Raw genomic sequence first — 26,317 nt, 5'->3', positions numbered from 1 at the left:
ACAACTTTGGGCAATTTACAAACTTTAAAATCCCACAGACCCCATGTAGCAGAGGGGAATATGGCCATAAAAACACAATATGAAAGCAATATAGGCCGAATCAGGATAGTTTAGGGTGTGTAATGAACCCTACAAGGTGGTGTGCGAAGAACTGTTTCCAGTCTGTTTCCCCCCCCACACTTTCAAATGTGCCAGGGGGTCATATGGCTCCCATTGAGAATGGCTAGAAACCACTTGGGCAATGAGCAAGCCAGAGAGCTTGTTTGTGGCCCTCTTGTCAGAGAAAACTTTGCCTTCCAAAGCAAAACCAAACCTCAGGGTGCTCAACCCCTAGAGAACAGCATGGGCCCCAAAAGAAAAAAAAATCTCGCTCCGTGGAAACTGACACCTCCAACGCAATGGCATATTCCACCTTTTGATACCAGGCTACCTTGGAGTCATTGTTCTCTGGAGAATATGATGTCATCATGGAAAGAGGTAACTGCGCCTAACTCTCTAGAGTTGCATGAGTCACCCTCTAATTATCTGAAGGGAAATCCTCACTCTTGATCACTCCATCTGAGACTCCACAGGCCTCCAAGCATCTCTATCAACACAAAGCCAACGAATTTCAGGCCAGATTTGCACCACCTTGACCAACACACGTTTTGCTGGAAGAAGTATATATAGGCTAATATATCCAGAGAAGTGGGGTATGTCCCCTGAAGGTCATGCCACGTGCAATCTGCTCATCCTAAAGGTACAACAAGGCTCTGTGTTGGTTTTTGCTGTGCCAGAGTAACACTGCCACCTCCTAGGAAGAATAATGAATCTTTAAGGTAGGAGTGAAGAAGACAGGTGACCTCAAGTGGAATGCAGACCAAGACAACTTGTCTCCCATCCGGGGACCTCAGGGTTTTGAAGAGGCTTCCCTTGCTGCCAGGGATATATCCAAGATGCTGATCTCTATTTCCCAAAACAGAGTGTGTTTTGGATTGCTATAGTATTAAAACCCAGCACAAGTTTATCATCAACCTCATGGCATTGGTGTCACCAGATCTCCCCTGCTCTGCAGCCAATGGAATGGATTTTCTTGATTCTCCAAGACCAGCTACACCACAAGGAGCATCCTTCTGTCTGAATGTTAAACAGACGGGCATAAATGGATGGGTGGAAATTTCATTTCCATTCTTACTTTTAATCAGAACTTGCCAAAATGCGCAACATTTAAATAGAAGAGGAGAAGAAGGTGAGACTGGCAGACTGGCTCATTTCTAAAATGAATGAGCATGAAGATGGGGAAAACTGCTGCTCCCTCTAGCAAAACAGGTCCTGAAAGATGAACCATGTGGAAATTTGTCCCCCCAAATAAAATATGTCCTTTTCTTACACACCACAGATTATGTTCATGGGACATAGGGCAAATCTTATCACTCCTGCATTTCTACTGTAGACACGTTTCATGCTTTAACTGATGAAATGGGTATATGAAGGTCTTGATAAATCACTCATTATTGACAACACAGATTGTCTCTTGACACACTGAGATAGCCTGAGGAGGGCTGGTTAATCCCCATGATATTTCTTGCCTTCAGTTTGAAAAGAAATCCATGGGGTGTGTGAGAGAGAGGTTGGTTGAGGTTTCTACAGTTTTCACAAAATGTGTGTATTTTGGAGAGGCAAAGTATATATGCACACAAAAGAGAGCAAACACAGAAGGACTGGCTGATTGTTGTGGGTTTTTCGGGCTCTTTGGCCGTGTTCTGAAGCTTGTTCTTCCTGACGTTTCACCAGTCTCTGTGGCCGGCATCTTCCGAGGAACAGGAGTAGGAACTCTGTCCATGCTCTGTTGCTGATTGGGACAAGATCGATAGACACAGACAGAATTCCGACTCCAGTCCTCTGAAGATGCCGGCCACAGAGACTGTCGAAACGTCAGGAAGAACAACCAGAATACGGCCAAAGAGCCCGAAAAACCCACAACAACCATCAGATCCCGGCCATGAAAGCCTTCGAGAATACATTGACTGGCTGATTGTTCAAAAACATGCAAACAACCCAGTCATTGCTTCCACTTTTTTCAAGTCCACAAAGGAAGGTTACCTGGCAATTTAGGTGAAAGAAGAAAACCTCCTCACCAATGACGTTCTTCTCCTAATTTCGCCATTTTGTGTACATTCAGGCAAGAACAAGACCAGCTGATCCTTACATCCTTTGGACCAAATCACAAAAATCTGCATCTCTTTACTTGTCTAGCCCCAGTTTTTCTCTTGAACACATAGAGACAAGAACTTGATGCAGGAGAATGAAGGGAGAAGAAATGGTTGGAGGTCAGTGAGAAGATAGACAAATGCTTTGCTCATGTTTTGACAGGTGATCCTTCTGTCTCTCTCGCTCTTTCAGGCATGTCCGCGCAGGAGCTTCCCCCACTTCGAGTCTGCTACTCTAGTGTGCCAAGTGTGATATCAGAACCCTAGTCTCCTTCCTGACTAGGGTTCTCTTATCACAGTTGACTCGAGTTAGACCAGTCTGAAGAAGACTTCAAAGGGGGTGTAACACAGTGCTTTGCAACCCGGTGTAGAGGTCAGCCCTTCAGACGGGTCTAACTCGAGTCAACTGTGATAACAGAACCCTAGTCAGGAAGGAGAGCTGCATGGCCAACAAAGGTGGGCTCAGAGCCAGGTCATTTGTGCTGGGAGGGGAGGAAACCAAGGCAAAAGAAAAGAAAACAAGCCCCAGTTACCTGCAGAGAATTAATGAAACTGCCAAAAAATGTGTTAGTGGTCCCCATGCCTTTGTATTGTGACGATAGAAAGCAGCCTCCAACCAAGCCAGACAGCATTGGCCCATCTAGCCAGAGCCAGTCACAGTCCATGCTAATTCAGAAATCCTGAGAGCTGCAGTCTGAACAGAGCCCCTTGGTTATCCTAAAGATCAGGATGTTTTAGTCTTAGAGGACTTTATTTTGGGTAAGTGCTCCTGGCAATTCACTTAACTTCTTAGGTTGCATGAAGTCTTGCCCACAAGATCTTTGTTATTTTTGCTACAGCGCGCTGCAGCTACTCCTCTAGGAAGTCCACAAAATATCATGTTTTCAAGATCTGGATCTAATCTACTGAAAGTCCAAAGGCAATCCTTGGCTCAGATCCATTCACAGACAAACAAATTTAAAGTCCCAAGATAGACGGATGATCTAGTAACAGAGCATGGCCTCCAAAGCGAATCTTCAGCTGGTAGCATCAAAAAGCACACTTAATTCTGGTAGTCAAGTCATGTGGGTCAGCCGCTGTTTCCCTCGCATCAACACACTAATCAAGAATGTTTTGTTGTTTGTTGAAACTAGCTTCACCCCAACCATAGGAACCCAGAGCAGTGCTTAAACACCATTTTATTAAACTTGTCGGATGTCCCGACCCCCAATTTGTTTCTCATCTTTTTAAGAAAACCTTTACAATGGTGCCTCACTTTATGATTGCCCCGCATTATGACGAATCTGCTTTACGACGATCTTTTTGTGATTGCAAAATGATGGTCTAAATGGGGCAATTTCGCTTTGCGATGATCGGTTCCCTGCTTCAAGAACCGATTTTTGCTTTACGACAATCAAAAACAGCTGATCGTCGGGTTTTCAAAATGGCCACCGGGTGCTTAAAACGGCTCCCCGCTGTGTTTAGGGACAGATTCCTCACTATACAGGCAGCCGTATGGAGGATCTTCGCTGGATGGTGAGTTTTTACCCCATTGGAATGCACTGAATGAGTTTCAATCGTTTCAAAGGGTTTTTTTATTTCGCTTTACGATGTTTTCACTTAACGGCAATTTTCCTGGAACGGATTATCGTTAAGCGAGGCACCACTGTATACAGATAGTAAGGAATGTATGTACAAGTATTATTATAAATAAATGACAAAATCCTGTCCCCTTTCCCTGGACCTAGCACATCAATGATCCCAGGAAACTCGTGTCGGGAAGCAAACCATACAAAGGCCAGAGGAAACAATGAAGGGAGTAAAGGACCTTGATATGCCTATAAGAATATCATGTGACAAGCTGTGTCTCTCTAGTTGAAAATTGTGTTCACAGGCGGCTGTTCCTTCTCCTTACCCTTTCTTTAGCTTAATACTCATCATCGGGTTAGGCAATGCAGATTTTGGAGTTAGAGGAGAAAACAGAGGTTTTATTATGAACTTCTTTGATGATCCTGTCACGTAGTAACAGCTTTCTTCCCTGTGCTCTCCCACATCTGGCTAACTTATCACAAGAGGAATGTTGACTCAAAGCCCCTAAATTAGAGTAATCAAGTTGCCCAATTTCATTAGACAAGGCCCAGCTATTCAGGTAGGCCTTCAGCGGCTGACGGAGTGCTAAGGACAGGGATTATAAAATACGTGCTTTACTTTTCTAACTTTTTTTAAAAATGTAATTACTATTTTTAATGGAGAGATTCTAAAAAATATATTTAAAAATAGTAAGTGTACTAATATTGTACACGAATGAATTATGTTTTAATAGATATCGTGTTTTTGATTACCATGTAGGCTGTTTTAGGTCCCAGTTCAGAACAAACTGGGACACAATTCAGTCAATGGATGTGAGACAGAGGGCGAGAGGGGTACTCCACTCGCCGGAGAGCCGTCCCTCCTCAACAGCAAAGCTAAGGAAGTGGAGCCCAAACCAGCACCAGAGCCTACAGCGAGACCTCAGCAAGGGACAGAGATAGAGGAGATGACGGAAGACATGCAGAAAGTTGATGATGGGGGAGGTTTAGGGAGAAAAGGCGAGAAAAGAGGGGAAAAAGAGGGTGGAGTTTGAAGCAGGAATGGGGGAGGTAGAGAGGAAAGAAGAGCAGCTACCATTCGGTTGGGAATGGGTGTGGATGAAGGATCCCTGGACGGGATTATGGGAAAGATTAAGAGTGCCCAAGGAGGAGACAGAATATAGAAGGAGAGCGGAGATTCCACCCAGACCCTCTAATTGGGGAGAAGCCGAGGAGAGAGAGTGGAGAAGGAGATTGAGAGAGGAGAAAGAAAGAGTTGAGAGAGAAAGGAGAGAAAGATTGGAATGGAGAGTAAGGGCAGAGTATGAAGAGAAGGAGTTACAGGGAGGATCCCGGGAGAGCCAAGACACAGAGAGACGGATTCTGTGGGATGATGACCTGAGTGACGAGCCTGTGCCCTTGTTGGAAGGCCCGACGGGGCAGACCGTGAGAGACTGGGTCCCCACGGATCTACCGGGATCATGGAACCATCGTTATGGAAGCCCGTTCCTGTTTGAAGATCGGAAACCCCTTCCGGACCCGTTGGCAGAAGGAGAAAAGACTCACAATCATGTTCCAGACACTTTTTTATTGCTAAATGCACCAATAAATCCTTCACTAGTTTTGAAGCAACAAAAAAAATCTACTGATTTCTTTGAACCGAACGTGGAGCCAAAAGTCGAAACCTCACAATGGATCAATACTAAATGTGGTTCTCTGGTTATGTGCCACCAAGTCGCCTCTGACTCATGACAACACTATGAATGATCAATCTCCAAAAATGTCCTGTCCTTGTAAACAGAAGGCTGTGGCTTCTTTTAGGGAGTCGGTCCATCTCATACTCGGTCTTCCTCTCTTCCTGCTAGCCTAGTTTAACCTTTCCCAGCATTATTGTCTTTTCTCAAGAATCTTGCCTTCTCATGATGTGCCCAAAGTAGAACAGCCTCAGATTCAACATTTTTTTTCCTCCAGAGGAGGACCCACTTGTTCATCTTTCTTGCAGTCGAGAGTATCCACAAAGCTCTCCTACAGCATATTCCTCCGTCTCCCTCCAACAACATACCCTCAAGCTTCCCCTCCCCGGCTCACATCCATCAAAAATCAGTGGCTTCAGTTCTGCAGCATTAGCGCTCCAACAATCAAGTAGGAGTACAGCTAATTAGCATTACTAAAGGGGGCAAGGGGCAAAATGAGATCAGCCACCCATACAGAACATCTGTCCTGTGCCAGCAATTTATTTCCTTGCTGTTCTAGAGGTTAAAAATCAAAATACACATGAAACCACTACTCTATGGGGAAAAAATCCATATTCAGCAGGGAAGAGAATTACAGCTTATGTTACACAGAAGGCTTACACATCTATTCCTTCAATGACCTTAGAGACACCCTTATTTTTTTTTTCCTCCCCTCCCGGCCACCAAGCACAGCTGGCTGGTCTCACGTTCTATCATATCCATTCATTGCTATCATATCCATTCATTGCATGTTTGCTGCCTTGTATCCCTTACCCTACCTCATAAATGTCACTGATAGTGCTCTGATCACTTGTCTGCCAACGCTGATCTCAGAGCCCTGCATCAACACTCTGACTTATGACCTGTGCTAATTGTGTAACGCCATGGCATTTTAAAGGCATGCATTCCTCCAAAACCACATTCCTAAAAGCAAAAGAGTTCCTCGGCCGGGAAAGGGAGGCAAAATCTTTCTGCTCCATTTGCAATTTTTAATCTCAATGGGAAGGCAGTTTATCAGCTTCTCTGGCAAAAGCAGATGTGCCTGACAGCTGGCCTGAGCTCACTTAGGTCTCCTGGCATCGGCAGAGGTGGTGATGTGCAGGTCGTGAGCAGAGACAGAGCGTGGAAGGGATTATGCTTCATTTAGTTACTTTACACACTCTCCTTACTTGTTTGTTCATAGTCACATTGGGGCTGATGCTCCTTTGCTATTTTTCCTTTGGTCACTTAACATTTGTTTTCCTTCAGTTGGGGTTTTCGTGGGAGCGGCTCTATCATGAAGCAGAGCGAGGCAGTTGCCTCTGGCGCTGTACGCTAAGCGGTGGCAGAAACGTGGGCATCTATTCGACACCACCCCCCGGCTACCTCTGTCATCACCAGTAGTTCTTCAGTTGCCTTTGGGTCACAGAATGGGAATCTGAATGTCTGAAACTCAACAAAACCTGGCTCCCAGCTCTCAAAAACATAGAGTGCAAAAGGCCAACGAACCCTACCCAGCCACAAGGTCAGGGGATTACTGCACACAAAAGACCAGCTAATGACACCCATCAACCACAGGGACAGATAATCTCCCCTCCTTATCAAAACAATACATCCACAACAAAACACATTAATCAACCATCTCCTGATTAGGACAATAGCCTACCTCACAAACTAGCCTTCTCACAGCCACAAATACTCCACCCACTCTCAAGCCTACCCAGAGCACAGTTTGCTGTCCTCTGAAGATGCCGGCCACAGAGACTGGCGAAACGTTAGGAAGAACCACTTTCAGAACATGGCCAAGAAGCCCGAAAAACCCACAACAACCAGAATGGGAATCGTCCCATCTTTTTCTGCGCCCTAGTCACTAAAAATATATTGGGCTACCTCTGGATCTCATCCTCTGCTCCAGGTTTGGTGGTCAATATCCTGTGCTATATTTATTGTCAGAGAATGCTAGCTGCAGGAGCTGGTGGGACAATCAGGCAAGGTGTTGGCTGCATGCCTAGTCACAGGCCAATGGCACCACACCAGAATGCCTCAACACTTTCCACGGATGGAGCACACATTTAAAACAGGCTACTGGCTACATTTTATTTTCCCCACTTCCCTCTTGTCAGGACCAGAATTCATTTTGGCAACCATTCCATCTGGCAGCCATGTTGTTCTTCCAGCAAGCATTTTTGGAGAAAGGAGTCATAGCCACCATTCCTCCCTTCTAGGATGCAACATCCAAGGCATTCTGGGAATATAAAATGGCAGACATCAGTGCTGCCCCACTGCAAAAGAAATTCAGAGCCAGATCTATCACTAGACCTGTGCACGCCCAGGAACTCAACCAGTACCTTGTTAATGAGCCAGGATTTACTTGCCAGGACTTAGTTCCCCTTACACAAATGTAAGTCAGCAATGCTGCTCTCTGCTTCACATCTAGCTAATTCAGCCCTTGTTCTTGATGGAGCAAGCTGAGCTTCTCCTTAAAATGTGGTTACATAAAAAGTACTCATTCGATATCATATGGATGTGGATGAGGGAGTTTAGTCTCAAGCTGGCATGTGATATTTTACTCTTCCTGATCTAAATCCATCACAGTAGTGAAAGACTGCCCATTCAATATTGCAAAACCATTAGGAGCTGATAATCAGCATTGAAGCTGATTCTCTCTTGTGCCAGAGAAAGCCCACCATGTGCAAATATGTTTCATAGTAATAAAATACTAGCCTGAATACTATTATATTTCCTGAGAAAATGAACACACAAATTACTGTTCAGTAATAACAGAGACATAAATACAACAAAAATACAATAAATGTTACGGTCAGCGAAGGACAAAAGGGACCCCTGCATCACTGCAGGAGTATACCGGATACCTTGCAGTTGTGGCCAGGTATATATTGAAACCACAAAACGTAGCATCAACACCAGAATCAAAGAACATGAGAGACACTGCAGACTAAAACAACTGGAAAAATCGGCAGTAGCTGAACATGCCCTAAAACAAGCTGGACATGAAATTCAATTTCAAAACACAGAAGTACTGGACAACACCAGCAATCATTATGTTAGACTGCACAGGGAAGCCATTGAAATCCATAAACATCAGCAGAGCTTCAACAAAAAAGAGGAAAGTATGAAACTGAACAAGGCCTGGATTCCAGCACTGGAAAATACAGTCTGCAGAAGGTCAACAAACTCTACCCAGCCACAAGGACCAGTGATCACTGCACACAAAAGACCAGCTAATGACACCCATCAACCACAATGACAGATAATTTCTCCTCCTTATCACAATAATACCCCCACAACAAAAAACACGTTGATCACCATAATCACCCAGTCTCCTGAAAAGGACAAAAGCTGATCCCACAGCTATAAATACACAACTATCCAACAAACTGCACCAGAGCACAGAGTTCTGACTCCTGTCCTCTGAAGATGCTGGCCACAGAGACTGGTGAAATATTAGGAAGAAAAACCTTAAGAACACGGCCAAACAGCCCAGAAAACCCACAACAATCAACGAAGGCATTCTTTGAGCAGCCAAAAGTTACTCAACTCAGGGTCCATGGGGAGGGGAGCCCTCACAAAAAGTTTATAGTTAGGACTCAGATTTACTTCCATCTGAGATAATCACCATAGCAATGATTCATGACTTGGAGTCATCTACAATAAAGCTCTTCCCAACCTAAGAGCAAGCGAATGTACGGAAAACCGAATGGTCAGTCAATCTAAGAAGTATACATAACACTGTCTTTCGGCTGCCAACCAAAGGTTATTCAGGGGTTACCGGGTGTGGGGAACCATCACAAAGAACTTTAAGTCTTCCAACTTGAGACCAAAGTATGGCCAAACTAAGATTCCTACTGCTTGTTTTCCATCTTGTTGAATTTGTTCTTTGTTCATTATGTAACAATTTTATATCTATTTGTGTAGAAAGAAAGAAAGAAAGAAAGAAAGAAAGAAAGAAAGAAAGAAAGAAAGAAAGAAAGAAAGAAAGAAAGAAAGAAAGAAAGAAAGAAAGAAAGAAAGAAAGAAAGAAAGAAGGAAGGAAAGAAGGAAGGAAAGAAGGAAGGAAAGAAAAGGAAGGAAGAAAGAAAGAAAGAAAGAAAGAAAGAAAGAAAGAAAGAAAGAAAGAAAGAAAGAAAGAAAGAAAGAAAGAAAGAAAGAAAGAAAGAAAGAAAGAAAGAAAGAAAGAAAGAAAGAAAGAAAGAAAGAAAGAAAGATCGATCCATGGGCACTGGCTTTACCTTCAACCATGCCACTGCACAGCAGGGAATGGAGAGATCTCATGGGCCAAGCCTCCCAACAAGCACTAAACTGAGCCTTCAAGTATCTTATAACTATGGGGAGACAGCAGAGTTTCCATATGCCCTGTTTGAGAGAGGACAGTCCTTCATTTGAGGTGCTGTTACAGGAGAAGTCTCTTTTCAAAGACGGAAAGGCTGTCCATTCCAACTCTGATTTAAGGAACCAGAAGAACAGAGATCACAGACCTTCGTGGTCCTCATGCACAACCAAGAACACCTAGAGAGCGCACTCAGCACTGAACATCTTAGCTGGTCCCTGCCTTTCCCACCTGAAAGAGATGCACGGCTGTTTCAAGTTCAAAATATTTCAATTTAGTGAAAAGAAACACATACATGCCCACACACACTGGGAGGGCACCTTTACTCAGCTGGGTGTGGTCCCTTTTGTGGCTGGGTGCCACCCGGATGTCTGGCCCTCCTTTCCATTCAGAGTAGCAACCAACAGCCTGGGCCTCCAAAGGGCTTTTATACCCTCCTATCCTTATGTTGAAATTAGCAGGAATGGGGGAAAATATCTCTCTACTCCTTGCGGGGGGGGGGGGCGAAATTGCTATGTGCTGAGGGGTGGTGACTCCTTCTCTGGCCAGGTCAGCATGTTATCACCCTCATAGTCTTAGAACAATAGATCTTTAAGTACAGGATGTGATATGTGGTTTCTCTCTATGCCCCACTGCAAATTCCCCATCCAAAACACAAGGCTTCATCTGTTCCAACTTTTCTTCCAAGGATCATGATGCATCCATCCTCAACCACAGAAGCAACTGCCATCTAGACACCAATAGTGTGGCCCACACCACATTGCTGAGTAATCTACCCTAGAGGCTTGGTCTGGGATAGGCAAAAAATAAAAATACAAGTATGGTAAGAAGCCACCCAAAGCCCTGAGTCATTTCAAACAATTAGACTGATTTAGTTCAATGTCTAAAAGATTCCAGCTGCTCTGGTGTCTTTCCTGATAAATTGTTATCTCTTTTTGATCCATCTTTTGCTCCATCTTTAAGGATGTCCCGTTAACACTGTTAGTGAGGCTGTCTCTGGGTATACAAGGATCTTAAGCAGGTATTGTCAACTCTAGCTTGAGAAAGAGGGGAAATTGAAATGGCAGTCAGCCCAAAGAGCTGGGCACCTAACATACATGGTCCACACAGGCCCTGTCGGCCCTCAAAGGAGGACAGCCCTGATGTCTAATGTGAATGACAGAGTTGTTAAAAGGCTGGGCCAGTGTATTTAGTTGGCTGGCATACCACAGCAAAGAATGCCCCACAGTCAAGTTAACATTGCATACTATTTAAAGCCAGCCAAATTATTTTACTACAAGAAGCAGAACAACCCTTAAGCACCTCTCAGTTTTTAGCAGAAACAGTTCTGTTCCTAATTATTGCTTCTGCTTTTAAAGGTGGAGTGTGGGGGTTTTTTTTAATGCAATAAACCTACAGCCTACCTCTTGGGGAGGGGAATGAATTACCATATTTTTTCCATGTATAAGACTATACTTTTGTCTAAAATCTTTAGATTAAAAATTGAGGCTCGTTTTATACACAGAAGTAAGCTGAGGAGAGAACAAAAACAAGTGGAGGAGAAAGCAGGGATCAAAGCGATTCTGCAGCACTTTGATCCCTTTCCCCCTACACTTGCTAAGCCCCACTTAAATTTCTTAATTTTGGATTTAAAAAGTGGGTGTATCTTATACATGGAAAAATACGGTATTTTGGCCCGCAAACCATCCCTTAGAACACCAGATTACAGGGAAGCAAGGTTAAAAGTCTCCATTGGAAATGGGAAACTGTGGAGTTGGAGCTAAACTGAAGGGAGGGGTCCATTTTCCAAGTTAGGGATTTGTTGCAAGAAATATCAGTCCTAGCTAGTTCTAAGGCATTCTGACAATTCATATATACCATACCACAATAGGCTATGACTGCCCTGCTACCTGGAACACAGCTCTGGAAAGTAGATATTTAAAGGTTAAGCCATCTTTAATCAAAGAACCTTGAAGATGATGCCATTTAATGTGCTGTACAATCACTTCTCAAAACAAGACTCCCAAAGATCTCCTGAGGGGGTGGCGGAGAAGAATTATTTAAAACTGAAAGCAAAAATATATTTTTCAAACACTGTTTCACAGCAGCCTGAAGAAAAACAATCTACAGGCGCCAATGCTATCCTTGGAATGGTTATCCACAGAGTCTGGAATGTGGTGTTTTTTTTTAATTAAATGCACTGAACAAGGTTAACTCCCCAGTTCTGTTATGCCAGGAGCTAAGAGAAAAATGAACACCAAAAACATCATTAACCTTTGATGAACAATTACACAGAAAGCTATTGATGCATTCAACAGGTTTCTCTAATGGTGCTTCGATCAGAGAGACGCTATAAAAGGTACAGCACACTACAAGCTACATCATTAAAATATTCATAAAGTCGTTCTCTCCTGTTTGAAAATCCTCAGGTTATTTACATAACACACATTAAAACTTGCAGCAATTAAACAAAAAGGGAGATAGATCTTTAAAATATCCCAGAGAGCGGAAGGCTTAGAAACCATAAAAAACTAAAAAGAACAGAAACAATGACTCCTTTCAAGTGACTGTGGGGGGAACCATTTTCCTTTGGGGATAAATGCCATTCAGGAACATAGTCATTTCAGAAGGCAGTTGCTTTCTGCAACAGCAACAAAACTAAAACCAAAATATTGTAGCAACCTAAGGACAGATATATTTCTGCGTGAGCTTCTGTGGGTTACAACCCACTTTTTCAGTCTGACATAAATGATTTATCCTATAGATGCTACAATATTCTTGTTTTTGTTGTTATTGGAAATGTATTCGTGCAAATTTCCAGTTTTGTCAACTATCAGAGTTGAGTTCCCCAGTTCCACAGTCTCGATAGGTTTCCAAAAGTAATTCGCCGGAGTGGGTGCCGTAATTGCCTATGCCCAGATCCATGGGAAACACTTAATTTTGTGGAGTGCCCAGGGGACCAGTGCATGAGACGACCCCATTGGTAAAGGACATGGAGTCAACGTCTGTGAGAAACAGTTGAAAGAGTTGGGTATGGACTGAACATGAAAAGAGTGAGAGGTAACTGGGGAGCCATCTTGCGATTATTTTCCATTCCCTTCTTCTGGGGGCATTCTGGGACTGTGCAGCTTGCCCAAGGCCACACAACTATCAGCAATTATTCTTTAACCTAAATTTCCTACGTCTGTTTGGAGCATATGCAAGCTGGAATATGTTGTGCCCTGTTTATCTATGTGTGCTGTTCATATCTGTTTTGTTCTGTGCTAGAATACAAAAGAATCCTGGGAAAAATCAGATAGGGGACGGAGAGGTCAAGCCACGAGTCAAGTTAAACGCTTGACTGAGAAAGGAATAAAAAAAATTCTTGAAGATAACACCTGTGAAGAGAGGGAAGGTTCATTCCCAAGATCTGCCTAACCCTTGGGACAAAAGATGCCAGGGTGTGTAAGTGTTCAGTGGGAAGTGTTCCCCCCACTAAACATCTACATTCATTGGGTCACTTGTGAGAAAACATCTGTTTCATCAACTAGTGTTGCCTCTTCTACATCTCTTCTGTAATCATTCCATGCCCTTTGTGGAAGGTTAATAATAGTCCAGCTGGATTTCCAGGAAGGGCAGGAATGAATGGAACACTTAGTAAAGATGTATTCTCGAAGGCTTTCACGGCCGGGACCCTATGGTTGTTGTGGGTCTTTTGTGTGCAGTAATCACTGGTACTTGTGGCTGGGTAGAGTTTGTTGACCTTTTGCAGGCTGTATTTTTCAGTGCTGGGAGCCAAGCTTTGTTGAGATTTAGAAGTCTAAAACACAAAAGACCAGCTAACGACACCCATCAATCACAGTGACAGATCATATCTCCCCCTTATCACAACAATAGACCTCCACAAAAAAAACATGCTGATCACCATAATCACCCAATCTCCTGAAAAGGACAAAAGCTGATCCCACAGCTATAAATCAACTATCCAACAAACTGCACCAGAGCACAAACAGAGTTCTGACTCCTGTCCTCTGCAGATGCTAGCCACAGAGACTGCCAAAACGTTAGGAAGGAAAACCGTAAGAACCACAGCCAAACAGCCTGGAAAACCCACAACAACCATTTGGTGAAGAAGTCAAAGAATCCATGAGCCGAGAAACAGAAAAAGCATATGATGGGTAGGAAAGGAAGGAGAACAAAATGGTCAGTACTGGGAATCACCCTGACAGAAGAGAATCATTAGAACAGAACCTGAAGTTAAAACAACAGTTATAATACCTTCTTTCAACCAAAGCTTACTGGAATGTTCTGGCATCACTTTATTGTAATGTTAATCCGCAAGAAACAGGCACATCTTCTTGGCCACTCAGAGGCCTTTTAAAAATCCATGTGACTCAAACGCGACATAATTGTGTTAGTGCATGGAAAAACAGAACAGCAAAATCCATCATTGGGCATCTTTTCTATTGGGATTAGGTGAATTGCCACAAAAGCATGCAATCTTTTGAGTTCTCCAGATTTCTTGTCCAGGCTAAGCAGGAGAAATACAGCCTTCCCCCAAGAGTGAGATATTTTGCATGTCTAGGTAAGTTTTAGTTGTTCTTTCCAGTGAATCTATACCTATACAGTAGCATATCGAAACTTTAAGCAACCCTGTGCCTGCTGAGAGGCGGAGTGAGCTCTTGAGGGCAGAGCACATGCTTGACCTGTGGAAAGCCCCATGGTTGGGCTGCAACCCCCTAGACCAGTGGTGTCCAACCTTGGCCCTCCAGATGTTTGTGGACTTCAACTCCCAGAAATCCTGGCCAGCAGAGGTGGTGGTGAAGGCTTCCGGGAGCTGCAGTCTAAGAACATCTGGAGGGACAAGGTTGGACACCACTGCCCTAGACCTTCTTCAATGCTGCCTAGGACTCCTCGGTATTGTAGTCCAATAACATCTGTAGGGCTGCACAATTACTACCACACCTTAATTAATTAATTAATTAATTAATTAATTAATTAGATTAGATTAGATTTATATCCCACCCATCTGGTAAATTCTACCACTCTGGGCAGCTAAGACAGTGGTTTTCAGCCTTTTGCTCCTTCAGTTGGACTTCAGCTTACAGAGGCCTCTGTAAGCATGTCCAATGGCAAGGGATTCTGGGAGTTGGAGTCCAAAACAGTGGGAGAACCAGAGATTAAAAAAACCATTTGAGGTGTGCGGATGTGTGCTTTTGTACTGCAATTCCCAGAATACTGGCTGGAGAATTCTGGGAGCTGCAGTCCAACTCTGGGAGGTATTTCTGGTGGAAACCGCAGCCCGAAAACACAAATCTGCACACGTTAAAAAGCCCACTGCCTTTTGGTCAGAAAAGAGATTCAAGCAAGAGTGAACAATGAAAAGCAGAAAATGGGTCCTCTTCTTTTGAATGAGTGAATCATTATGTACCACCTAGAAAACTCGTTAACAGTAACAAACAAATTTGTTCCATGTGCCTTACTCTCTGGCACAAAGACCCAGAGAAGAAAATGTTGCAAAGTGAAGTCCCTATAAAGCTGAATCTACTACCTCCTTAGGAAGGAAGTCAGATAACATTTATGGAATACAACCAATGCATAAATGCTAAAAAGCAGCTGAAAATACAGAACAGCATTGTTTTTATGAGAAGTAGCAACAAAATGGATTATGTTGTTTACACTGTATTTTCTTTTAGCCCTGGGTTCCCAGCTATGAGGAAGGCATGTCTAATGGACTCATTGGCCACAGTTCTGAACACACCACTATTAGCTAAGCCTTTTTTCCTGCTTTCTGTAGATTCAAGAGGGGGGGGGGCTCTTCCCAGATAGACCTGCCTGATCATTGAAATCTGCTTTTGGAGAGGGGGAGCGGATTTTCTATTCCCATTGATTTAATTTTAGTGATTCTCCACCTGAGTCTTAGGAGTTTGGAGATCTTGGCTTGAACAAAATGGACAAATAGTATAGGACAACAGGATTTGGAGTCAGCAAAATCTGGATTCTACTGGTTTTCTACCCCTTTCCTAGATGGTTTTCATTTGTAGCAAGGTCTGAATCACCCTGCACCCCCTGCACATGATGGAAAGTGTTTCTGATTAACTACCAGCAAGATTCTCCATTCCAGAAGCTTCGCAGCACAGTGGTTAAACTGCAGTACTGCCCCAAAAACTCTGCTCACAACCCAGGCTCAATCCCAGGTAGCCAGCTTGAGGTTCATTCAGCCTTCCATCCTTCCAACGTCGGTAAATTGAGTACTGCTTGCTGGGTAGGGGCAATGTATAGCCTGCATGATTAAATTATAACCTCCCTAGAGAGTGTTTTAAGAACTATGGGGCATATATAAGCAGCACACTTATGTTTTGCTAGGTTATGGAACTAGGTGTCAAATTTCATACAGGGGATATTATGGGCCAGAATAGCCAGGTGGCTACAGGTCTTTAAAAGTCATCCAGAGCAAATACAGTACACAACTATTTGTGCATTTCTGCTAATTTGGAACCACACACATACACAATTCTGAGAGTGTGCCATTCTTCTTAAACTCCATCCTGATGTTGGTGCCTCATTGTTACATCATGACAAATTGTCGCATGGGGATAAAGCAAGCAAACCTGTGGCCAAAAATGATAGCTTATGGATATAAAAATAAGTTATAAATTGCTCAGCAGGAAAAAGGAACTACAGAAATATATACAGATGAGAAGAAGGAGATGAGTCAGCGTCTATCTGCTTATGGGCATATTTATTTGATGAGCAAAAAAAACCTCTTTCAAAATATTCTAGAAACCACAAGCACAACTGTTGAAAAGTTAAGCAGCTTTTGTGAACTTTAAGCTACTAGGGCAGTTCACTGCCAGTCACATGGGGCCATCAACTCTAGAGAAGAGGGGGCAAAAGGAAGCTGGTTCTCTGTGTGCTCTCACATACTGGCTAATTATCTTTTTGGAACATAAATCCTGATCTCAGCCCCACTTGCTAATTAGTACACAAAACAACCTTCAAGTGTTCACACACCACTGGAAGAAATAGAAGCAGGAAGAAAGAGAGTCATGACAGGAGTCAATGTTACAGATGGCACATTGTTTTACCTCTTTTCCTTGTGATGGAAGAACAAAGGCTTCCTCGGGTCTCGTGCCTTAAGTGTTAGCTATTTAGCACTTAAGCGCTACAGTGCTATACTTGCAGTTTGAAGAGACCTGGCCTATCAGCTCCACACCTATCAATGCCCAGCAAACACCATCATTGTGGGCAATCACTGGTGTGAACTTTGTTAACTGCTGCAGCAGCGCTAATGCTTGGGAAGCGCTATAGCACTAACTGCCCCAACCAATACAAAGCAAAAACCTTAGTTCTGTCAATGACAGAAAAGCACAGGAAATCATTTTCAAGTATAAAGTGCTAGGAGATAAATTTTATTTGGATATCAGAGAAATCTTCATTACAACATGGTCCTTCAGGAGGAGCAATCAGCGTGTCTGGAAAACTCTGAAGAGCACAGCAGAATGTTACCATTCTGTCATTGGGGCGGGTTAGATTGGAGCTTGGAAAAAATTACAAGTTTTTAAATAGAGGTGCAAGAATTTCTCAGCTCTGAGAAATCTGGAGGCCATTGTCCAGAAAGTAGCTTTCCCAGTATCTGTTCCAGATAACAACTCAAGTTATTTATTTATTTGTTCGATTTATATCCCACCCATCTGGTATATTCTACCACTCAAGTTATGCCATTGAAATACCGGAATATCTAAAGCACAGACGCACCACCTGCCGGGACCACAATTCCTAGATTTGCTCAGCCACAACAGCCGTTTGTTTTGGGGGATTTTGAAAACTGTAGTCCAAAACGCTGGCTTTTCCAAGCTTTGATGGAAACCTGCTACCCAACAGCTTACATGACCAAGCAGAAGAGGAAGCAAGCAGATGTCTCAGAATAACAGTGACTACTGCTCATCATGATGGTTACACATTGCTTCCAGGATCCAAAACAATGGGCTGAGGAACATGAGTAGGACAGTGCTATTGTTTCTTGTCGTGCATGTAGGCGTCTCACTGAACTGCCGATAGGCCAGTGTGTTGGCAGAACAGTGTCCTAGAGAGACCTGCGGCTAGAGCTAGCAAAAGAGAACTGGATGTCATGTTGATTCTGAATAAGGAAGTATTATTTCCTCTTATTCCACAAATAAGAAGTCTTTGGTGGGTGGGAAGGAGAAGTAACTGCATTCTGTCTGAGGTTCAGATGGGTTTCCTTAGAAAACATCAACTCAAGATGCATGTATCTTATAAGGCTTGTATGGAGACATTCTGATGTAGCATGATCAGTTTCTGCAGTTTCCATCAGAAATACCTCCCAGAGTTGGACTACAGCCCCCAGAATTCTCCAGCCAGAATTCTGGGAATTGCAGCACAAAAGCACACATCTGCACGCCTCAAATGGTTTTTAATCTCTGGTTCTCCCGCTATTTTGGACTCCAACTCCCAGAATCCCTTGCCATTGGACATGCTTACAGAAGCCTCTGTAAGCTGAAGTCCAAAACAACTGAAGGAGCAAAAGGCTGAAAACCACTGTCTTAAGGTGTGGTAGTAAATGTGCAGCCTTACAGATGTTATTGGACTACAACACCCCACCGAGAACATCATCCAACCTGTCTTTGGGACTTTGTACATGCATTTATACTTGAGGTCAAAAATGTATGTTTTTATCACCTGCATCAGAGCTGCATGAATCGTGTCCCTCCTTGTGTTTGCTGAACTACAATTCCCATCACCCATCGCTTTTCATTAGACTAGCTGAATGGGAGCTGCTGTTGTCTGATGAAATCTGGGAGACCATATGTGCCAAAAGATGGAAAGTTAACACCACTGTTTTGTGGCAGCTATATTACCCCTGTTGTCAAGAACAAAATAAAAAACAGAAAAGAGAAAACAATCCAAGGAAGTGCTCTATCACCTTAAAGACTTAAGGGCCTGCCCAAACGGTTACATAGCTCACTCTTTGGACTGCTGTTGGTACGGTTTGGTTCGAACCAAATTGTATCATTTACATGGTTCTATTTAGATCAATCCATTCTGCCCCTTTAAGAGCTATCACTCACCTTTCTGACACCATCACTGTTGCCTCCTTACTCAAGAATAAACCAGCAGTCCAATGATCTGCTGCATGGACCCTTCTCACTGGAGAATAAACATCACCAGTGTGAACAAAAGGAACACTCAAGTGCAAAAGAAGATAGATCACCCTGAGGATAAGAACCTTTTAAGCATGAAGCAGACCGCTCCAGATTGCCCCCTAAGGGACTTAGGTCCTAATACTAGTGAGCAGCAGCTCATTTCTTCAGATACACCAATATGCTGATTTTTTTGAGTACAGAACAAAAATATGTTCTATTAGTTTTATTTATTTAAAATGTTGTTACCCCGCCTTTCTCCTTGTAAAGGACCCAAGGTGTCTTGCAACAATGAAAGACAATTATTTGAAGTTGAAAAAAAATGAGTATATAATGGGGGTTAACATAAATAAAAAGCGATATTTAAAAATTATGAAGCATGAATAAGGAGGCATCTTACATCAATTAAAAGGCAATATTAAGGAAAAGATCAATAAGTATACATTTAAAAAAATGTAATGTCACTCTGCAAATTTTAGTATCATCCAGCAAATCCTTTAGAAGTTGCCCTGGATTAGTGCAGACAGATTTTTGCTTTTGAAATGGATGGTTTTAAGCAATGTTCTCAGAACTGCTGACAGCAGAATTTCACAAAGCAGAGAAATGCAACAGGTCAAGGCTATATATAAAACTACAGGGAGTATATGTGCAAAAGCTCAAAGACTCAATTCTCTTGATGTTGGGCTATCTCATTTCAGCCTTTGGTAAGATCAACCTCCAGACAGACCATGGCATCAAACTTTGAAACACAAAACATACACAGTCAACCTTGATCCAACAGGAATTCTACTGAGAAGGGGATGGGGAGCTGCAGTCCTGGGACCCAACAGAAACCCCCCTTATGGTTCCAAGTCCAGCTCAATGGGGTTCAATACCATTCATCATTGGGGGGGGGGGAGCCCTAGACTTTGCACATAACGTTCCCTGCACTCTAACAGGTCAAAATGCTTTTACAAGTGGTGCCTTGCTTAACGGCAATAATCCATTCCAGGAAAATCGCTGTTAAGTTAAAAAGTCATAAAGCGAAAATAAAAATCCCATTGAAATGCATTGAAAACCGTTCAGTGATTTCCAATGGGCTAAAAACTCACCGTCCAGCGAAGATCCTCCATATGGCGGCCATTTTCAGTGCCTGTATAGCGAGGAATCCGTCCCTAAACACAGCGGGAGCCATTTTAATTACCTGGTGGCCATTTTGAAACCACCTATCAGCTGTTTAAAAAAACATCATTTTGCAAAGAATCGGTTCCCGAAGCAGGGAGGAGATCATCGCAAAGCGAAAAAACTCTATTTAGACCATCGTTTTGCGATTGCAAAAACGTTGTCGTGAAGTGGATTCATTGTAATGTGGGGTAATCGTAAAGCGGGGAACGACTGTACTAATGTTTAGATCCTGGCAACAACAGGCGTGAGCCCATTGCTAATTTTGGCCCCACCTCTTTTGTTTTTGGCCCCACCCACCTCTGGAAAGCAGGTGAGCGGCCGCTCCCAAATAACTTATTTCCTGGCCCGCTTTGGGTAAACAAAACAGGCAAATCAGAATTGAGAAATTCTGATCATGGCAAAAGGTTCTTCTCCCCCTCCTTTAAATGTACTTCACCCTTTGCTGCCTACAGAAGTGACCTACATTGGTGCTTGCTTTGCAGGAAACTGGTGGAAAGTCTGGCCTCTGATTTTCTTTTCCTCTGTCCAGTTTGATCACGCCAGTGACAACCGGGGCAGCAAGGCTCAGAGGAGAGCAGTCTCTGCACAGTGGGGTCCCGCAGGTGGTGTTGCACTGCACACCTCCTGCTGAGAGGGTGACACCCAGGTTAGAGACACACACACACACGTGTCACAAGCAGGAGAGCCCTGGCTAAGCCCTCGGCATCTCCCGTTAAGTAGATCAGTGGCAGCCTATGGGAAGGGCAGCCCTTGAGATTCTGGAGATTATTCTGGGTTATCCAAACCTGAACTAAAGTGGCTCATGAAAAAATGAGAGATACCACTACATTTTGCTGTGTGGAGCATTCCTATGGCCTGCTTGGGGTTCTGGTCAGCCAAAGGCCTCTTCACCCCTCGGCATTTTGGGGCCACAGGAAACACTGAGCGTTCTCTCGCTTTCTCTCTCTCTCTGTCTCTCTGCGTGTGTGTCTCCTGGGGCCAGTGACTCTCAAAAAGTGACATTTCCCTTATCTGAAACAGATGTCGTCACCCAGCACCCTCAGTCACTGTTAAAGAAGTAATGATGGACTCTTTGTACAATGAGGAAAGCTAGCAACCTTTCTGAAGCCAAGGAATAGAACTTTATGAAACATGCCATTGAGCAAGTCCAGGGTTTTAACTAGTTCTGTGGGTTCCTTATGGGTGCTTGGAATTGCCATTTATTTGCAACTAGCACGGATGTCTTGAGAAACATTCAAATACTGTTTGGGTGTCGCAAGGGAACAGCAGGAAGAACCAAACTTCTCTCGTTTCAGTACAGGACTCCTTCAAATAACCCGAGATCTGGCAATACTGCAACAGAAAGTGGCTTAAGATAGAATATTCCTGCATGGAGCAGACGTACACATTTTGATTAGTTCTGCAACGATGTTTTGAATCATTTAAATTTTTTAAATTTATTTTTTCCTAAGCTCTTTAGCTTCGAAAAGTTCATTTTTTTGGACCACAATTCTCAGAATCCCTAAGCCAGAAGTTTCAGAATTGATTTGACAACACATGATTATTTGAAAATGCAACTTCTCCAAATCATGATCATCTCCTTCCCTCCGTGTAGTCCAACTACTGAAATGCCACCTTGGCATGGAGAGGGGGAGCAGGGAGGAAAAAAGGGGCCTCATAACAGCTCTCTAATCCCCCTTTCTACTTTTCCACTGAAAATCACACCGTTTTAAGCACCACATGTGGGGTGAGACATGACTTTCCAGAGTGTGAGAGAGTGAGCAGTAAAAGCAACAAGTTCTCCTAATAATAAAGTGGTGCCTCGCTAGGCGATGATAATCCGTTCCACTGAAATCGCTGTTTAGCGAAATCATTGTCTAGCGAAAAGCATTTCCCCATTGGAATGCATTGAAACCTGTTTAATGTGTTCCAATGGGGAAGAATCATCGTTGTTTAGCGAAGATTGGCCATAGGAAAGCCGCTTTGCAAACCGCCGATCAGCTGTTTAAATAGCTGTCTTGTGAAGCTTAGGTCCCGAAAACACCTGTTTGCGAGTGCGGAGAGAGCTGTCAAAATCGTCTAGCAAAAATTGGTTTGCGAAGCAGGGACCAAACATTGTCCAGCGAAATTCCCCCATAGGAATCACTGTTTTGCGAATCGCTATAGCAATCGCAAAAAGCCAATTTCTAGCGAAAAAACTGTCATGCGGGGTAACTGTCTAGCGAGGCACCACTGTAGTAGTAGTAGTAGTAATAGTAATAGTAATAGCAACAACAACAACAACAACAACAATAATAAGTACAGTGTCAGACAGGAAGATTGAACAAGTAGGCAGCATCTGTTAGCCTCTTTCTTCCACCAACCTCTTCTGTCCAACAAGCTCAGCAGCTGAACTGCATTAAAAAGGACATACTAAATACAGGTGTTCAGCATATTGTACCATATCTGAGAAGGTCTGAATCTGCCAAATATGGGGCAATTGCAAATCAACAAAAGAGGAAGTTACATAAAAAATGCTGTTAATTGCCTTGTACTAATTTGCCTAACACGGCTTTAGAACCAAGGCTTCCCAGAAAAAAAGCCCCCAGGGACAATCCCTTCTGGTTTCACTATTTCTGTATCAATATTATCAGCAGTGATTCCTTGGGATACCTGTACACAGCCTCCAGCACCTGGGGCGATGTACTCCTGCAAGCCAGGTTGCTGGGAGGTGCGCTTGGTGGGATAGTGGGAGCCAGGGTTGCCAGGGCAGCCAGATCCACAGATCTGAGATTTCAGGACCAGCGCCTGGGAACGGAAGGTGTGGAGGCTCAGGGATCAATTTAAATGCCAAAGCATAGGGCAAGTGAGAAAGTGGAAAAAGAAACGGGTGTCTCTGAGCATGTCTAAAGTGTGTGCCTTGAAGCTGTAAGAACAAACCACAAAATCTAGGATTCTCTGAAGAGCAGTAACACCATGCCCTGAGATTTCAGGTCTAAAAGCCTGAGAGCTGATGGCTGTATGGACTTGGGAGTGTGGGTCTTCCCACCTCCCCCAAATGTTCATATCTTGGTGTTTCTTTGCCCTCTTGTTAACCAACATCAAGAGCAACCCTTTGGCTCCCTGTATAGTGTTCTTTTCTTCTGAAGGTGGAAACAGAGCAGTGCACGATGCTTCACACACACCAGTTTCACTGGGCTTATACAGCATAGGAGCAAAGAGATCCTATGCCTTTCAGAGTTCCAGGAATCCAACTGAGCAGAGGACGTGCCTGCCAACAGACCCATACAAAGGAACTTACATCCTATACAATTTAAGTATCTTTAGTTATGGTGATAAAGGATCCTCACCACACCCAGCAAGGTCAACAATGAGGTCAGCCCCTGGCCTAGAGAAAGGGGATCCACCACCCAACCGAGCTTGTGTATTATCTCACGTATACAAACACCCATTCCCTTTGAATCTACCATCTAAGCAAACATTCCTGCAAGTGGAATAAATTATGATGGAACTGGGTGAGGTTGAGGGCCGGGCAGCATGTAGCTGTTGGAATCGCTGCACAAATTTCCCCTCACACAATCTTCCTTTGCAAACTTTTCTTTCTTAAGATTAAGTTTCTAGTCCTTAAGATTTCCAGAATTCCACACTCAGCTCTACTCAGAATGGAGATCAGAGTCCAGGGCTATAGTAACTCAGCCAAGCAGCACCAGGGCTACTTCCACTGGCCACTCTCTCCCATTGCGCAGATTCAGTTGTTACAGGGCGCTTGTTCTTGTGTACAACATGTTCTGAGCTGAAGGCTGCAAACAATAGGTGAATATCCTATGCAAAGATAACTTTTTACATAAGCCTTTCAATGACAAAGACAGTTTACCTGAGATTTCCTAATTCCCCCCTCATGAGAGTCAGCCTCTGATCCTTTTATGCAATTCCTAGAGGACTGTATTATCTCATCAGATACTGCTTTTAATAATTTATTTACCTCCAAGGTTGGAAGCATAATAATAACACAACAGAATCCATCGTCTTCAGCAGTTTTGTGGATCTCCCCTTCATCTAAGATTAGAAGCTTTGCGAAGTACCTTCATTCAAAATTGGGGATCCTTTGAATTACCAGCTCACTTGGCCAGTGAGATTGAAAAATAGGGATTTGTTGCCCATAGAGTAGGTCTTGAACAGGCTTCAATGCAGGGCTGCTGAATGGAGATGATGGAAATTGTAGGCTATGACATCTGGAGGTCACAGGGTACAAAGGTTGCTCATCAGACTCTTGGGATTTTAATTTGTTTTAAGTAATAATAGCCCACAGTTATTACATGAGATCTCCATGGCAGCTATGACTGGTTCTTGTTGCAGGGCCAGGAAAAACTGGTCTATAGCTATCTTCTGTATCTGAAGTATGAGTTTTACCCCTGACCTACATCTCCTCTTTGTACACACTGGCTGTTGTTGAAGAGCTTTCACAAAAGCAGGAAGCAATGGGCATTTTCTCACCTGCCTTCTGTTCTAGTCCCTCCTCCCGAACCCCAGAGAGAGAGAGAGAGAGAATCTCTGCAGGTGGTCCTTCCCATGAAATATAGCCTGACCTTCAAGTGTCAGACCAGGGGAGCTGAAGATCTTGTGTTGTGTGGGTGAGACTTGAGTACTTATCTGCCAGGCAAGATTAGAGGAGCTGGCAAGATTATCTGCCAGGCAAGAAAATGAGTGCACATTTCCTTCCACCCACAGCAGCTAGCATCTGCTCAAAAGGATGCTCGGCAATCACAGCAGCTGTGCACACATCCTGCAAAGACTGGACGCATTGATCAGCCCTCCCAAATAAAACCATAGGCAGAAGACAGGTGCACCTGTGCACACACCTGCAGAGCTGTAACTAGGAATTTTGGAACCTGGGGCAAAAGAGCAACATTTCTCACCCACTCCGTACTAAGCCATGGGCACCGACCTCCACCAAGACTAAGGAAGAGCATATCGCAGAGCCCCCACCACCAAAAGAAAAAAAAATCTGCTTTCCAAAAAGAAAAGGAATGGGATGTATTGCTGTTTATTTTCCTAACAATCTCCAGTAAGTTCATCTCTAGGATCCACCACCAATGTTTTTATTGGTCCCCTGGAGCAATGGTCCGGTTACTCCACTCTTGTTACAGTCATGCACTCCTGAATTCCAGAGGACCATTCAAGGAAATGAATGTAAGAGAGAAAAGGAGTAAGTTGGCCAGTTTGAAACCCCTGGCATTAATTTCCCAGATTCTAAAGAATGCCACCTTCTTCCAGTCCTCTCTCCGGTCAAGGGACGGGAGAAAGTTAGATCCAAATTTATCAGGAAACCTCTGGGTGATTCACCAGAGTGTGGCAAGAATTTCTTATCTCCAGCTGATTCACAGTATCGGCAGGATAATGACTCCCCTCACTGATTTAAATGAAATGAAGCAACCTTTGGGGTGCCAGGCAGCAGGCATTGGCATAAAATGTGTACAAGTGCCATCCATTGCTCCTCCTTATTTGACTTTTATACTGCCCATCTAGCTGCCATGATCACTCTGGGCAGTTTACAACTAAAAAAAACAGATAAACGACAACAATAAAAAAAGAATAAACACAGTAACAATCAAAATTAGACAATAATTAAAAATAAACAAGCCACAAAGTAAAAACTAAAAAGTAATAGGATAATTTAAAAACAAGATGGCTGGACAGATAGTATAACATGCTGTAACAACCGCTGTGTTAAGATGTTGGAATACTCTGGGAAAGAGGTCCCAAATCATTTAAGGATTCATAAGTTAGCATCATCATCATTCATTCATTCATTCATTCATTCATTCATTCATTTATTTATTTATACCCCACCTATCTGGACCACTGGACCACTCTAGGCGGCTAGAAGCTGACACAGTTTATAAAGTTCTGATCCCACAAACCTGTCGTCTGCCCAGTCCCACTTTAAAAGGGAGAGAAGAGTGAAAGTAAAAGCAGAAGTCCTGTTTACATGTGAAAGTGATTTCTTTTACAACTACAACAAGCAAGAGTATAGTTTTCACATACCATCACGCCTACACAGACTTTCACTTTTATTTCTGAAGAAGAACTGTCAGATTTTGATTACAAGTAGATCATCTTTCTGTGAACCTTTGGAGCGGAGCAAATTATGTGAAGGCACTGAGTAACTGGGAAGAGAGACAGTGTTGTCGCTAAGAGTTTTGGTCTGGGACCCGTGAGATCAAGGTTCTAGCCCCTAATGAGCCATGAAAGCTCACAGGGTGATCTCAAACCTGCATGC

At 43.4% G+C, this 26,317-nt stretch overlaps 1 protein-coding gene across 2 annotated transcripts in view; it reads right to left on the bottom strand.

Annotated features, from left to right (window-relative positions):
- The window catches only part of SEMA7A (semaphorin 7A (JohnMiltonHagen blood group)), a 53,732-nt gene that overhangs the window by 22,237 nt on the left and 5,178 nt on the right, over window positions 1-26,317 (bottom strand). The window lies entirely within an intron of this gene.

This window comes from Pogona vitticeps, chromosome 12 (assembly GCF_051106095.1).
Source record: "Pogona vitticeps strain Pit_001003342236 chromosome 12, PviZW2.1, whole genome shotgun sequence".
Lineage (NCBI taxonomy): Eukaryota > Metazoa > Chordata > Lepidosauria > Squamata > Agamidae > Pogona > Pogona vitticeps.
This window is presented reverse-complemented; position numbering and strand designations above follow the sequence as displayed.